Raw genomic sequence first — 10,669 nt, 5'->3', positions numbered from 1 at the left:
TCGTTTGGATAAACTGACTATTCAAGCTATCACTTATGCTGTTAGGCAGAATATCTGAGAGAATGCTGGGGCAAAATGCTGCCTAACAGGGATGAGCCTGTTCTAACCAACATAAGGTCAGCATAGTTTTGATGGGAAAAAAATAACTGTCAAATACTACAATGATCAAAGGAAGGGGAAATATGAGCAGCTCTAGAAAACGAAGGAGATTAAAAAAAATCTCAAAAAAAAAAAAAAAAGGCTAAACTATGGACAATATACCTAAGCACTAGGCCTGACAAACTCCCACTCATAAAACACACTGTCCAGGTCCTCACACACCCACATGCACACAACAATCAAGTAGATGCCCAAAGGCAGGCAAATCCAATGTTTGCTCTCTTTGGAATTTACATGGCAATCTGAGTTTAGGCAAAAGTGAAGTCCTCCTGGGGTCTATTCAAATCTCCAGGGGCAGCCTTTGTTCCCCACTAGAGCCAATGTTGCTCCTGGCTTTGCCTGAGCCCTTCACAATTGTCTGTACAGCAGAATGCATTCTTCATATTCCTGGAGTTTCAATCACAGTGAGATCTTCTTCTTCTTGGATATAACATTTGTAATGGAAGCACCTCCCTCTTGGCCCTTGTACTCCTCTGTTTTCAGGAAGCATTCCCAGTGGTGATTTGAGGGGGTCAGGAGTTGGAAAGTTGGAAGAGAGTAAGATAAATACAGTATGGGAATGCCTGTTACTCTATTATAATTCCTAAGACCAGGTGGCCAAGGATCCCTCAGGCTTCAAGCATACATTTTAAGGAGAGGCCTTAATTTACGGTACTGTGATCTCTGCTCCACAAGAGCCAAGTAAGACAGTGCTTCTCGGAGGCTGTGGGAAGACTCCTGCTCATTACTTACTTGAATCCTAGGTGCTCTTTTAACCTCCCTGGCTTCGGTCCTTCTGGGGTCACCCCACATACCTTCTCTGATGAGGGACTGGTTGTTTTAGAAGCATACCTGCAGTAGCCTTCACCAGCTCTGTGTGGGCAACATGTGTTAGCACACGTCTGCTACATACATACCCAGTGATGAGGATGGAAAGGAGATTCTCCAACCACCACAGACAGGCATAGCCATGGAAAAAAAAAAAATCATTCAGCAAGGTCACCTTTTCTCCAAGGTTGCAGAATATACACACTAAGTGTGAATACCTCGAAATAGCCAGCTGTCACTTCCCTTCCTCAGTGAGGGGCATACAAGAACCCATAGAAGCAGGCTTGGCACACACACCCTGCTCATAGGGGAAAATGTTTCCATCACTGCCCTCAGCGCCAAATCCGTGCTTGGGATCTAATTATCATCTAGTTCCCTCAAACTGGGTTCTGCTCAAGCTTAAGTTACTCTCTAAGCCATGCCAGTGGAACCAGCGTTCTTATGAGGTTATAATTCTAAGTGCAGCAGTGCCTAAGGAGGAGAGAGTCCCATTGGAGGGAAACTGAGGGCGTAAGGCAGGGGAGAGGACAAAAATCCCTGGGCAGTCATCACATCAATAACACCTTTTCAGAGAGTGGTGGCCTGGGGGAGAGGATGAAACAAAATGGTCCCAATAACTTGGTGGCAGAGCTGGTAGAGGCATTCGGTTACTCTGGTACTCTGCAGAAGCTGTTGCTAGATGCCCAGACATACATAATACTGATAAGGCTCATCCACAGCTCCAGCCTGTCCACGTGGTCACAAAGCCCTTCGCAGAGCAGGAGAGGAGCGCAACAGAGGGCCTGGAAGGCATCTGGACAGCACACAGCAAAACGAAAGGCTGCACACCTCCCTCCCAGAAGCCCCTAAAAACAATGTCTATTACAAAGTCACGTTTTCCATTTCTCCGCTTTATAAAGTCAGCAATGCTGGAGGCTGTCTAGCGGAATCCGTCCTCCAGGAATGAGTGCAAAAGGGGAGCACATGGCTCACTGACATCCCTTCAGCAGGTAGACACAAGGACTGGCAGAGGCCTTCCATCCATTTCAGACAAACACACATATACAGAAAAGGATTATTGCCAGCTTGCGTACTTTCACAATGTGATTTTTGTATTTCGAAAGCTTGAATTGTCCTTGATGCTGTCGGTGTGAGTTTCGAATTCCATAATGGTGTTGGGAGGTGGGGTAAGCACGCGCCGAAGCGTATCCCAGATTTGGGCTGTGGTTGCTTGGTCGCTGGCTGTCTTATTCCATATGGAAATAATGTCCTCTTGAAAGCGGACAGAGACCACAGCCCCACAGATCTCCTTCCCAACCAGGAACTGTTCCCCCATCATGGCCAGGATGAGATTCACCCAGCAAAGAGAGGCCAAGCCCTTCCACAGCCGGATAATCCACTTGCCACTCTTTTTATTTGCATCATCCTCCCACATGGGTTTAATTCCTTCTTTGAAGAGATGGAAGTCACTGTGGCCTGTCAGGTCCCCAGGACGTACCATGTGGCTATAAAACCTCCAGAACTGCTCCACAGAGGCCAATCTGCTTGATATTCTGTTCATAGCTCTGAGAACTGGTGGGACGGCCTGGGGTCCTCCTGGAGTACCAGAATGTACAGTTGTACCACAGGGGATGCTCTGCCTGTCCAGGAACAACAGCCTTCTACTTCTTGCTACTGCTCTGGCTCTTGTCTCGCTCTGTTTTTTCCTTCTCACCCTCTTTCTGTGTGCTGTTTTCTTCATTCTGATCGTGGTCCCCACTGTCATCATCTTTCAAGGCGTCGAACTTGTTTTCATCCTGTCGCCGCCACTGTCTCCACTGTACCATTATGTCTTTAATCCATTCATAGTTTACCAAACACAAAATTTTGCCACCATAGATCATAACCATGATACAGGTTTGGTAGTACTGATTATGTTGTTTCTGTTTGCTTTCTTAGTGGTTTCTGACTCATTGAGTTCAGGGTGTTATGCTTTACAAATCACCGAAAGTTAAGAATTCAGACACCAAAAATTTATATATATTTTTTTGTAGGTTATAAAAGAAAGTTTATAAAGATGACTGAAGAGTGCCTATTTCAACCAAACATAAGAATTATTTTAAACACCTGATGTATTGTGGAAATGTTCTTTGCAAATACAATGTCAAGGTTTATTTTTTATTTAAAATTTATTTTTAATCGTGTGATTGTGAATATTTATGAAGTAAAATGTGATGTTTTGAACTACATATGTATATATTGGAAGATGAAGTCAAGCTTAATTAACATATCCATCACCTCACCAACTTATCTTGTGTGTGATGAGAACATTAAAACTATTATTTTAGGAATTTTGAAATATACAATTCATTATTACTAACTGTAGTCACCATGCAGCACAACAGATCATTAAAACTTATTTCTTAGACTAACTGAAACTTTATACCCTTTGAATAACATCTCTCCCTCTCCCAATCCTTTTTACTTCCCCCTCCTCTAGCTTCTGGTAATAATTTTTCTATTCTCTACTTCTCTGAGTTCAGCTTTTCAAATTCCACATGTAAATGAGATCATACAGTATTTGTCTTTCTGCACCTTATTTCACTTTGCATAACATCCTCCAGTTCCATCCAACTTGTTTATTTTTATATTAAAGCATGTTGATTCAGTAAAACATTAAGAACCTTCCTAACTTCACTTTTTATGTTTAGTTGTAGTAATTTGTATTTGATGAAGCATCTAATAATTTATAGCTACTCCCCATTTCAATTGATTCAATTATTGATATTTATGGTAAAAAGATTTTACTTCTTTAGTCTGAATACTTTCTCCAATTTTAGGTATTCAGCCTGCCAATATAAAATTTGGGGACATGTTATGAGAAATGTGGTTTGTAGTGGTGTGATTATGTTTATTTGCATCTCAGTTTTAACTCTATGTTCATATGCATTCTGACTTTTTCACTCTAGTGGTGTTACTTTTCTGATCTCATAGCTTATTTTCCATGTCCACAAAAACCACAGAGCTACTAGATGTCACATAACTGTTGTACAGCAGCAAACTTTTGCTCAGAGCCACTGGAGTGCTTGTAGTGTATTCTTTCTGTCTAGAAATTATCAGTATGTTGGATGAATCTAGATATTTTGATCTTTCACAATGATCTTTTGTAAAGGGATTCACCAGAACTTGGTAAGCTTACTCAAATATGATGAATTTTCTAATTTTAGTTAGTTATCTGCCTTCTGCTTTGATCCACACACTGTATGACTAATTCTATTCAATACACTCTTGTCAGGAGCTGCCACATAGGAGCTGAGCATGTGCCCTTAGCTTTGAGAGATGGAGGTGTGGAACTGGCTTGCCTGCAGGAAAGCTGGTGGACCTCACCTCTGCTCTGCAGGGAAGTGAAGCTCTGGGAGTAGGGTTACCCAATGGAAGTGGGCTGCCTCCTTGTTCTTTTGTAATACTACCCTTTTTCCTTTTTGGATGGAATGTTCTATCCAACAGCTCTTCTCAATAAAAACATGGTTTGGGAGCATGCTCCCTCTCTCTCACCTGCCTCCCTTGTTTTTCTCTTGCCCTCCTTGTGGGAGCTTACAGCTGAGTCAGAGGTGCCGCCCTGAAACACCCTGAAAAAGGTATTTTTTGTGTTTGTGTGATTTGTTCATGCCAGTCCGATTTGTCTGAGTAACCCTGGCTTCATAGCCTGTGTAGGACTTGGGCTACCCTCTCTTCCCCAATAAAAGGGTGAAAATCCCAATGTTATGTCAGCTACATAATGTTCTGGGGAAAGTGATACGAAGGATGTTGACATGTGATTTCATTTCTTTTCCGGTTCAGTATTAAAACTTTGGGAGGGGTTGGCATTGTAGCTCAGTGGCAGAGCACATGCTAGCATGGGCTTACCTAGCATGATTCTGTTTTCAGTAGAATGTGATGGGTAAAGTTTGTGTGAGCTGGCTTTAAAAAAAGGAAGTAGAGACAGCATTACACTTTCAGCAGTTTATTGTTAAGGGAAGGGGAGAGGCAGAAAATTTTCTCAGTTAGGACAGGACACAATGCATATATAAAACAGTATGTATATATAAAACAAGATAGCATTTGCATGTCTTTGAAATTGTCTTCTGACTACGGCTTTATTTCAGGGCCACTTTTTTTTTTTTTTTAATTCTATTTCCTTTCTGTTGTTGTTTTTTCCTGTCTAGCTGTTCTTTGCAGTCCTGCAGAATTCCTTTAGGGCGCCATATTCAAATGCATGCCAGGTAGCACACAGAGAGGATTGCCTGAATTCTTGTGCTATTGGAAACTTTTGTTTCTTAACCACACATTGGTTCTTCAATTGTTTGTCTTATGCCTATTCTCCCCTCCCTTGACTTTTGACTTCATTGTTCATGTTCCCTTACAACCATATCTTGCTGTCTTGACTGGATTTTCAGCATTGTTTTTGAATCTATAATATTGTCTAATTTGGGGCCCAAAATTAAATTCTTTCTGTTCACTGCCTGGTGGTGCATATTTTAATTCAACCCTCGGACCTACGTTGTTTACTGAAGGTACACCAGTGGAAAACACACATTGAGTTGTTAGCCTGGAGTTCTAGATCACTGTCTTGGTAAAGCCATGGCCAATTCATACCCAGATAAAAGTCTTCCATGACTAGTCAGCCTGGTATGAGAGGTTGAAGTCCATTACTCTATGAACCAGAATTCCTGGGCTTATTAACCAGTAATAGAGGCTAAGGCAGAACTGCTGGCTCTGCATCCAGAGGTCCAATCACCACAGCTCTGGAAACCCTCAGAAGGTTGTGGTTTATTTAAGCACCAGCCAAAGCATTTTCCCAGCCCTTTAGTCCTGCTCCTTGCTAATGCTCTGTGTGTTGACATGGAAGTATGCATAAAGGGCTTTTGCTGAATAATAAATATGATGGTTATCTTGAGAAAATCACTTGGGCTCTGGTTTCAATTGCAACTGAATAACTGCTTCTTTTCATAGAATGCCATTTTTACTTGAACTACTGATCTGCAGACCAATAACATTATTTAGACATGGGTATTTGACAGATTATTTCTCAAAGATGAATGAAATGAGCTTGCCATTTCAAGGGAAATAACCAACAGTGTTTGTTCCCAGTGACAAATTTTATATTTTCAATCAAGAGAGAGTGCGTTTTATATATATAAATGGCTTATTTTAGTATTTTTCTTATGTAATATTTTTCTATAGTTACCCAAATTAAAGGCTAGAAAATTGTCTTTACTAAGTGACTCCTCCCATATGGTATTCATTTAATCGAGATGATCAACTTGTACAAGTCTTTTGGTGGTAAATGAGCTACAGAATGTCAGAGCTAAGAACTACACTTTAAAAATGAGATTTAGCAATTTTACTATCTTACCAGTAAGGGGCAGCAAATAACAATGTTTGTTTGAAATAATAAACTGTTACCTGAAAGTAATTTGAAAACTTTCCTCCTCCTCCTCCACCACTTCCTCCTCCTCTTATTCTCCTTTTTCTTCTTTTTTGCCTAAGTATATACATCCCTGACTCTTTTCCTTAATCTTCTTACTGATGCTAAAGCCAGAGATATTGGGAACGAGAGGGATGTTCAAAAGGTAAAACGAAAAATCATAACATTTAAAATACAATGCTAAGGGTAAAATATTTTGATTGATAAATGGTGATTCTCAAAATTGTCAAGCTGGGTCTTAGTAACTCCACTTAGGAGGTATCCACAAAAATTAGCTAGAATCCATTAACGAGAAGAGACTCAAAGTAACATCTTGCCTCCATTTGGTATTTCTCTCAAAATATTGGTTTCTCATCTGAGTTTTAGCCACTTAGTTTCTTTAAAAAATTATTTTATGTTAATTTATGGAACCTAAACATAAACCAGGAGCCATTCTAAGTGCTGGAGACAACTGATAAACAAAATATATGATAACCATCTGCATGTGCTTCCTTTAGCAGGGGAAAGTTATTAGGAAATAAGGGAGGGGCTAGGTAGAAAAGCACAGGAGAAATAATAAACCCCAGAGAGCATGAACCTTTGAGACTAGTGATGGGATAGACTAATGCCAAGTTCTAGCACTGGCAAGTTTTCTTCAATAACCTCTTTTGATTCTTTCACTGAATTTTCCCAACCACAAATGCCTATGTGAAAAATCTAACATGTTTTTCTTATAGTTGCTGGGTGAAATATCTGAAGACATCTTTCTCTATGAGCGATAGAGCTTAGTTTTTCCAAGTAAATTCTATTGCTCTAGAGATTTCTGCTTTTCCTCAAATTCAAGAACTGCTCTCCTTAACACTCTTCCATTCTTGGTTTGGGAAGAGCCACACTTCTGTTGTTTGATCTGTATCAATACTATGCTGGAATTTTTTAAATGTAATTCAAATTATATGGTATCCATGAGTACTCTTCCTATGTGACATCAGTATCAGCCAAGATGCAATTACATCAGGTACAACCAAGATGCAATCTGTTGTAGTGACTTCTCCTTATATCCATCCCAAATGGCCCTGAGAGGGTAGTGGTGTACTTGCACTCTTTCTCAGTCTCATTTTTGCACTTGATCTCAGGCTTCCATATCCTATCTGGGATCTTTGGGAATAACTCCAGTGCCATCACAGGCCACAGGATATTCACCATAACTGCATCAGATTTTTTTCTGCCTCTATATTCTGTGCAGCTATATAGAAAATGTTATCATGGTATCTCAAATGTTATCATGGTCAGGATCTCAAAAAAAAGGTAGGCTTAGAAACTTTTCACTTTCATCATCTCTGGAGTTTTCTATTAAAGCCAGATTTAAAGACAGGTAGTTAGTGTAGCTAGGTAAATTGGGTCTGGTGGAGAAAATGGAGTCTGATTTGAGTCCAGGAAGTTGGAAACTGTTGTTCTTATCTCCAGAGCCCTTTGATACTCCCCCTCCCTAAAAGGTTATTAATGAAGCAACTCCAGAGGAGACAGGGAGCTGCTAATCAATACCTGGCCATTCCACTAACATCCCCCAGTCACTCTGCAGGATGCAGAGCAATGAACAAGATAAGGGAGAAGAATACAGGAGAACAAGTGAAACTTTAGATGTATAAAAGAGATGGGACTTCTTCATCCCATGGATTCTGCCTCTGGGTCCCCTTCTTCCACCCTGGAGAAGTCTGTTTTACTACCCTTTAATAAAGCTTCTTACTGTCTACTCTATGCTTGCCCCGGTGTGCTTCTTTATACTTCAACATTTGAGGAAGCAGGACTCATCAAGGTAACCGGTAACTGGCAATATCACTATCATCTACCCCCATACTTGACACCTTTTCTGTTGGAGAGCTTGAATGAGAAAAGTAAATATTTCTTTAAATTTCTTCTAGGTTACTTTGCATTAAGTTTTCTGAACTTGAAGGCCAATATTTGCATTTATTCCAGGGAAGTTTCCTTGAATGAGGGAGAAACAACTAAAGGAAAGAAGATGCTGGGTGGGGTGGTGGTGGGGGACCAAATTAAGTAATGATTTGCATATTGGCCTATGTATTCAACTATGCTGCTATTTGACAATCAAAATCAAATCAAGAGTTGGGTGTGGTGGCATATGCCTGTAATCCTAGTGATTTGGGAGGCTGAGGTAGGATGATTGAAAGTTTGAGGCCATTCCTGGCAATTTAGTGAGACACTCAGCAATTTATCAAGACCCTGTCTCAAAATAAAAATGACTGGTATGTCGCTCAATGGTAAAACATCCCTGGGTTCATCACCAATACAAAGAAAGAAAAACAACAAATAACTTTTATCTCAAGCACCTTGTTCTTAGCCATCCAAAATGTAATAGTTCCTAGTTGCATGGCATCTATACAACAGAAATAAAAATTTGCAGTTTCATAAGCATTCTTGTTTCAAGGTTGCTAATGTACATCTGCATTAGAAAATAATCACGTGCCACATAATGATGTTTCTGTCTTTGATGAACTGCCTATATGGCGGTAGTCCCGTAAGATTATTATAGAGTTGAAAAATTCCTATTGCCTGGTGAATGCATAGCTGAAGAAAAGACCAAAACAAACAAGAAAATAAAAACTGCAAGAGAAAAAAAAAAAACACCAAGAAAGGTAGAAGAAACTTTTGCAAACTTTCAAATTCTCCTTAAAATGTTCAAAAACATGGTCGCCTACACAGAAAGGTTTTCATTAATAAAGAGGAATGTTCATGATGTAATATCTGCTTACAAGCAAATCTATGAGAAAACAAAACAAAAACCATCAAAAGAAATAAACCAAATAAACCACCATAGATTCATTTCTGGGAAAAAAAAAAATTGACATCTCTTCAAGAAGAGCCTTCAGCAGGTGTTCCAGAAGAAGACATTGCTACCAGAGGAGATCATAGCCCTAGGCACTTTATGCTCCTGAAGACATTCCAGGCAGACAAAAGGTGGAGGTGAAAGTGGAGGTGGAAGTTAAAGACAGTGATACTGATGATCCTGACTCTAGTGCATGTGTTTGTTTTAGTTTTTAACAAAAGAGTCTAAAAAGTAAAATAAATACATAAATAAATAAATAGAAAAAAACTAAAGAACAAGGATATAAAGAAAGAAAATATTTTTGTATAAGTATGTAATGTGTTTTTAAAGTTGTGTTATTATGAAAGAATCAAAAAGTTAAAATTTCAAGAATTTATGAAGTAAAAAGTTATAGTAAGCTAAGGCTAATTATTACCAAAGAAAGAAAAATAATGTCTAATTTGATACTAGTGCACACTAATGTCATGTTTACTCTCCATTCACTCACTGGCTCACCCAGAGCAAGTTCCAGTTCTGTAAGTACCATTCATGGTGGTGTCCTGTACAAGAATACCAGTTTTTATCTTTTGTACCGTATTTTTATTGTACCTGTTATGTTAAGGTACATTTATATAGACAAATTCTTACATTGGGTTACAGTTGCCTACAGTATTCAGTATAGTAACAAACTGTATAGGTTTGTAAACTAAAAGTGATAGGTTATAGCATACAGCCTAGGTGTGTAGCAGGCTATTCCATCTAGGTGTAAGTACATTTAGATGTTTTCACAGTGATGAAATTTCCCACTTCTTAGAATGTATCCTAGTCAAACAATACATAAAATACATAACTGGGTAAGGGGTCCCCTGCCCGACCCCAAAATTCCAATATTTTCTGTGAGTTTTAGATTTGCCAGCAGAGGGCAGCAAATAGCGGCACAAATCCCTATATTTTAAAATGTTTAAACATCAAAGCATGAATGTTCACGTTACCTAAAATCAACATTGAAAGCTTTTCTTGCTATAAGTAAGATTTTTGCAGATACTTTATAAAAATGAAAATAAGTGCTAGACTGGCTGTCGGTGGAAAAAAGTAGTAAAATGTACTTTTGGTAACTTTTATTCCTCTGGAACTTCTAGAGCTTTCTTCCAGACAATGAGGACCTGCTAACTGGCTCTGGTTACTGAGCATTCTAGCTTGCCTCATGGCTATTGTATCAGCCCAACAAAAAAAATTTCTTATATTTCATTCTGAGTGCGTCTTCTTCCATGGATGGTGATAATTTAATAGGATAATTACTGTTATCATATGCATTTTCCATAAGACTAATTATCTAAAATGAAGCTGTTCATAAAAAGAATAATTATTTTTATCTCAGGATTTTTGTTTTCTTTTTTGTGATCCTGGTGATTGAACCTAGGACCTTGTGCATGTGAAGCAAACACTCTACCAACTGAGCTATATCTCCAGCTCTGTAG

At 39.2% G+C, this 10,669-nt stretch overlaps 1 pseudogene; it reads right to left on the bottom strand.

The window, feature by feature from the left end:
* Nucleotides 1–2,041: 2,041 nt before the first annotated feature.
* On the bottom strand, nucleotides 2,042–7,920 carry LOC143642173 (eukaryotic translation initiation factor 4E type 2 pseudogene; annotated as a pseudogene).
* Nucleotides 7,921–10,669: the final 2,749 nt, after the last annotated feature.

Source organism: Callospermophilus lateralis, chromosome 10 (assembly GCF_048772815.1).
Source record: "Callospermophilus lateralis isolate mCalLat2 chromosome 10, mCalLat2.hap1, whole genome shotgun sequence".
Classification (NCBI taxonomy): domain Eukaryota; kingdom Metazoa; phylum Chordata; class Mammalia; order Rodentia; family Sciuridae; genus Callospermophilus; species Callospermophilus lateralis.
The sequence above is the reverse complement of the archived record's forward strand: the minus strand, read 5'-3'. Positions and strand labels throughout refer to the sequence as shown.